Raw genomic sequence first — 6,070 nt, 5'->3', positions numbered from 1 at the left:
AAACTGTGGCAAACAGACATGGCGATCGAGTGAGTGGGCCGCCAGCCAGGCACAGCCGAAAAGTGCTAAGTCCGAACTGCGTCAGCCGGGGCGGCAAAAACCGCGTCAGCCGGGGCGGCGCAAAAAACCGCGTCTGCCGGGGCGGCACGAAACCGCGTCAGCCGGGGCGGCGCGAAAACTGCGTCAGCCGGGGCAAAAGAAAAAAAAAACGCGTCTGCCGGGGCGAGCCCGGGTGCGGCACCACCGGGAAAACTGTGGCAAACAGACATGGCGATCGAGTGAGTGGGCCGCCAGCCAGGCACAGCCGAAAAGTGCTAAGTCCGAACTGCGTCTGCCGGGGCGGCACGAAACCGCGTCAGCCGGGGCGGCGCGAAAACCGCGTCTGCCGGGGCGGCACGAAACCGCGTCAGCCGGGGCGGCGCGAAAACTGCGTCAGCCGGGGCGAGCCCGGGTGCGGCACCACCGGGAAAACTGTGGCAAACAGACATGGCGATCGAGTGAGTGGGCCGCCAGCCAGGCACAGCCGAAAAGTGCTAAGTCCGAACTGCGTCTGCCGGGGCGGCACGAAACCGCGTCAGCCGGGGCGGCGCGAAAACCGCGTCTGCCGGGGCGGCACGAAACCGCGTCAGCCGGGGCGGCGCGAAAACTGCGTCAGCCGGGGCGAGCCCGGGTGCGGCACCACCGGGAAAACTGTGGCAAACAGACATGGCGATCGAGTGAGTGGGCCGCCAGCCAGGCACAGCCGAAAAGTGCAAAGTCCGAACCGTGTCAGCCGGGGCGACGCAAAAACCGCGTCAGCCGGGGCGGCGCGAAAACCGCGTCAGCCGGGGCGGCACGAAACCGCGTCAGCCGGGGCGGCGCGAAAACTGCGTCAGCCGGGGCGGCGCGAAAACCTCGTCAGCCGGGGCGAGCGAAAAGGGGGGGGGGGAACCACGTCTGCCGGGGCGAAAGAAAAAAAAACGCGTCTGCCGGGGCGAGCCCGGGTGCGGCACCACCGGGAAGACTGTGGCAAACAGACATGGCGATCGAGTGAGTGGGCCGCCAGCCAGGCTCAGCCCAAAAAGTGCCAAGTCCGAACTGCGTCAGCCGGGGCGGCAAAAACCGCGTCAGCCGGGGCGGCGCGAAAACCGCGTCTGCCGGGGCGGCGCGAAAACTGCGTCAGCCGGGGCGAGCCCGGGTGCGGCACCACCGGGAAAACTGTGGCTAACAGACATGGCGATCGAGTGAGTGGGCCACCAGCCAGGCTCAGCCAAAAAGTGCCAAGTCCGAACTGCGTCAGCCGGGGCGGCAAAAACCGCGTGAGCCGGGGCGGCGCAAAAAAACCGCGTCTGCCGGGGCGGCACGAAACCGCGTCAGCCGGGGCGGCGCGAAAACTGCGTCAGCCGGGGCGAAAGAAAAAAAAAACGCGTCTGCCGGGGCGAGCCCGGGTGCGGCACCACCGGGAAAACTGTGGCAAACAGACATGGCGATCGAGTGAGTGGGCCGCCAGCCAGGCACAGCCGAAAAGTGCTAAGTCCGAACTGCGTCTGCCGGGGCGGCACGAAACCGCGTCAGCCGGGGCGGCGCGAAAACCGCGTCTGCCGGGGCGGCACGAAACCGCGTCAGCCGGGGCGGCGCGAAAACTGCGTCAGCCGGGGCGAGCCCGGGTGCGGCACCACCGGGAAAACTGTGGCAAACAGACATGGCGATCGAGTGAGTGGGCCGCCAGCCAGGCACAGCCGAAAAGTGCTAAGTCCGAACTGCGTCTGCCGGGGCGGCACGAAACCGCGTCAGCCGGGGCGGCGCGAAAACCGCGTCTGCCGGGGCGGCACGAAACCGCGTCAGCCGGGGCGGCGCGAAAACTGCGTCAGCCGGGGCGAGCCCGGGTGCGGCACCACCGGGAAAACTGTGGCAAACAGACATGGCGATCGAGTGAGTGGGCCGCCAGCCAGGCACAGCCGAAAAGTGCTAAGTCCGAACTGCGTCAGCCGGGGCGGCAAAAACCGCGTCAGCCGGGGCGGCGCAAAAAACCGCGTCTGCCGGGGCGGCACGAAACCGCGTCAGCCGGGGCGGCGCGAAAACTGCGTCAGCCGGGGCGAAAGAAAAAAAAAACGCGTCTGCCGGGGCGAGCCCGGGTGCGGCACCACCGGGAAAACTGTGGCAAACAGACATGGCGATCGAGTGAGTGGGCCGCCAGCCAGGCACAGCCGAAAAGTGCTAAGTCCGAACTGCGTCTGCCGGGGCGGCACGAAACCGCGTCAGCCGGGGCGGCGCGAAAACCGCGTCTGCCGGGGCGGCACGAAACCGCGTCAGCCGGGGCGGCGCGAAAACTGCGTCAGCCGGGGCGAGCCCGGGTGCGGCACCACCGGGAAAACTGTGGCAAACAGACATGGCGATTGAGTGAGTGGGCCGCCAGCCAGGCACAGCCGAAAAGTGCTAAGTCCGAACTGCGTCTGCCGGGGCGGCACGAAACCGCGTCAGCCGGGGCGGCGCGAAAACCGCGTCTGCCGGGGCGGCACGAAACCGCGTCAGCCGGGGCGGCGCGAAAACTGCGTCAGCCGGGGCGAGCCCGGGTGCGGCACCACCGGGAAAACTGTGGCAAACAGACATGGCGATCGAGTGAGTGGGCCGCCAGCCAGGCACAGCCGAAAAGTGCTAAGTCCGAACTGCGTCTGCCGGGGCGGCACGAAACCGCGTCAGCCGGGGCGGCGCGAAAACCGCGTCTGCCGGGGCGGCACGAAACCGCGTCAGCCGGGGCGGCGCGAAAACTGCGTCAGCCGGGGCGAGCCCGGGTGCGGCACCACCGGGAAAACTGTGGCAAACAGACATGGCGATCGAGTGAGTGGGCCGCCAGCCAGGCACAGCCGAAAAGTGCTAAGTCCGAACTGCGTCTGCCGGGGCGGCACGAAACCGCGTCAGCCGGGGCGGCGCGAAAACCGCGTCTGCCGGGGCGGCACGAAACCGCGTCAGCCGGGGCGGCGCGAAAACTGCGTCAGCCGGGGCGAGCCCGGGTGCGGCACCACCGGGAAAACTGTGGCAAACAGACATGGCGATCGAGTGAGTGGGCCGCCAGCCAGGCACAGCCGAAAAGTGCTAAGTCCGAACTGCGTCTGCCGGGGCGGCACGAAACCGCGTCAGCCGGGGCGGCGCGAAAACCGCGTCTGCCGGGGCGGCACGAAACCGCGTCAGCCGGGGCGGCGCGAAAACTGCGTCAGCCGGGGCGAGCCCGGGTGCGGCACCACCGGGAAAACTGTGGCAAACAGACATGGCGATCGAGTGAGTGGGCCGCCAGCCAGGCACAGCCGAAAAGTGCAAAGTCCGAACCGTGTCAGCCGGGGCGACGCAAAAACCGCGTCAGCCGGGGCGGCGCGAAAACCGCGTCAGCCGGGGCGGCACGAAACCGCGTCAGCCGGGGCGGCGCGAAAACTGCGTCAGCCGGGGCGGCGCGAAAACCTCGTCAGCCGGGGCGAGCGAAAAGGGGGGGGGGGGAACCACGTCTGCCGGGGCGAAAGAAAAAAAAAACGCGTCTGCCGGGGCGAGCCCGGGTGCGGCACCACCGGGAAGACTGTGGCAAACAGACATGGCGATCGAGTGAGTGGGCCGCCAGCCAGGCTCAGCCCAAAAAGTGCCAAGTCCGAACTGCGTCAGCCGGGGCGGCAAAAACCGCGTCAGCCGGGGCGGCGCGAAAACCGCGTCTGCCGGGGCGGCGCGAAAACTGCGTCAGCCGGGGCGAGCCCGGGTGCGGCACCACCGGGAAAACTGTGGCTAACAGACATGGCGATCGAGTGAGTGGGCCACCAGCCAGGCTCAGCCAAAAAGTGCCAAGTCCGAACTGCGTCAGCCGGGGCGGCAAAAACCGCGTCAGCCGGGGCGGCGCAAAAAAACCGCGTCTGCCGGGGCGGCACGAAACCGCGTCAGCCGGGGCGGCGCGAAAACTGCGTCAGCCGGGGCGAAAGAAGAAAAAAACGCGTCTGCCGGGGCGAGCCCGGGTGCGGCACCACCGGGAAAACTGTGGCAAACAGACATGGCGATCGAGTGAGTGGGCCGCCAGCCAGGCACAGCCGAAAAGTGCTAAGTCCGAACTGCGTCTGCCGGGGCGGCACGAAACCGCGTCAGCCGGGGCGGCGCGAAAACCGCGTCTGCCGGGGCGGCACGAAACCGCGTCAGCCGGGGCGGCGCGAAAACTGCGTCAGCCGGGGCGAGCCCGGGTGCGGCACCACCGGGAAAACTGTGGCAAACAGACATGGCGATCGAGTGAGTGGGCCGCCAGCCAGGCACAGCCGAAAAGTGCTAAGTCCGAACTGCGTCTGCCGGGGCGGCACGAAACCGCGTCAGCCGGGGCGGCGCGAAAACCGCGTCTGCCGGGGCGGCACGAAACCGCGTCAGCCGGGGCGGCGCGAAAACTGCGTCAGCCGGGGCGAGCCCGGGTGCGGCACCACCGGGAAAACTGTGGCAAACAGACATGGCGATCGAGTGAGTGGGCCGCCAGCCAGGCACAGCCGAAAAGTGCTAAGTCCGAACTGCGTCAGCCGGGGCGGCAAAAACCGCGTCAGCCGGGGCGGCGCAAAAAACCGCGTCTGCCGGGGCGGCACGAAACCGCGTCAGCCGGGGCGGCGCGAAAACTGCGTCAGCCGGGGCGAAAGAAAAAAAAAACGCGTCTGCCGGGGCGAGCCCGGGTGCGGCACCACCGGGAAAACTGTGGCAAACAGACATGGCGATCGAGTGAGTGGGCCGCCAGCCAGGCACAGCCGAAAAGTGCTAAGTCCGAACTGCGTCTGCCGGGGCGGCACGAAACCGCGTCAGCCGGGGCGGCGCGAAAACCGCGTCTGCCGGGGCGGCACGAAACCGCGTCAGCCGGGGCGGCGCGAAAACTGCGTCAGCCGGGGCGAGCCCGGGTGCGGCACCACCGGGAAAACTGTGGCAAACAGACATGGCGATTGAGTGAGTGGGCCGCCAGCCAGGCACAGCCGAAAAGTGCTAAGTCCGAACTGCGTCTGCCGGGGCGGCACGAAACCGCGTCAGCCGGGGCGGCGCGAAAACCGCGTCTGCCGGGGCGGCACGAAACCGCGTCAGCCGGGGCGGCGCGAAAACTGCGTCAGCCGGGGCGAGCCCGGGTGCGGCACCACCGGGAAAACTGTGGCAAACAGACATGGCGATCGAGTGAGTGGGCCGCCAGCCAGGCACAGCCGAAAAGTGCTAAGTCCGAACAACTGCGTCTGCCGGGGCGGCACGAAACCGCGTCAGCCGGGGCGGCGCGAAAACCGCGTCTGCCGGGGCGGCACGAAACCGCGTCAGCCGGGGCGGCGCGAAAACTGCGTCAGCCGGGGCGAGCCCGGGTGCGGCACCACCGGGAAAACTGTGGCAAACAGACATGGCGATCGAGTGAGTGGGCCGCCAGCCAGGCACAGCCGAAAAGTGCTAAGTCCGAACTGCGTCTGCCGGGGCGGCACGAAACCGCGTCAGCCGGGGCGGCGCGAAAACCGCGTCTGCCGGGGCGGCACGAAACCGCGTCAGCCGGGGCGGCGCGAAAACTGCGTCAGCCGGGGCGAGCCCGGGTGCGGCACCACCGGGAAAACTGTGGCAAACAGACATGGCGATCGAGTGAGTGGGCCGCCAGCCAGGCACAGCCGAAAAGTGCTAAGTCCGAACTGCGTCAGCCGGGGCGGCAAAAACCGCGTCAGCCGGGGCGGCGCAAAAAACCGCGTCTGCCGGGGCGGCACGAAACCGCGTCAGCCGGGGCGGCGCGAAAACTGCGTCAGCCGGGGCGAAAGAAAAAAAAAACGCGTCTGCCGGGGCGAGCCCGGGTGCGGCACCACCGGGAAAACTGTGGCAAACAGACATGGCGATCGAGTGAGTGGGCCGCCAGCCAGGCACAGCCGAAAAGTGCTAAGTCCGAACTGCGTCTGCCGGGGCGGCACGAAACCGCGTCAGCCGGGGCGGCGCGAAAACCGCGTCTGCCGGGGCGGCACGAAACCGCGTCAGCCGGGGCGGCGCGAAAACTGCGTCAGCCGGGGCGAGCCCGGGTGCGGCACCACCGGGAAAACTGTGGCAAACAGACATGGCGATCGAGTGAGTGGGCCGCCAGCCAGGC

Source organism: Rhipicephalus microplus, unplaced genomic scaffold, assembly GCF_043290135.1.
Source record: "Rhipicephalus microplus isolate Deutch F79 unplaced genomic scaffold, USDA_Rmic scaffold_321, whole genome shotgun sequence".
Lineage (NCBI taxonomy): Eukaryota > Metazoa > Arthropoda > Arachnida > Ixodida > Ixodidae > Rhipicephalus > Rhipicephalus microplus.
The sequence above is the reverse complement of the archived record's forward strand: the minus strand, read 5'-3'. Positions refer to the sequence as shown.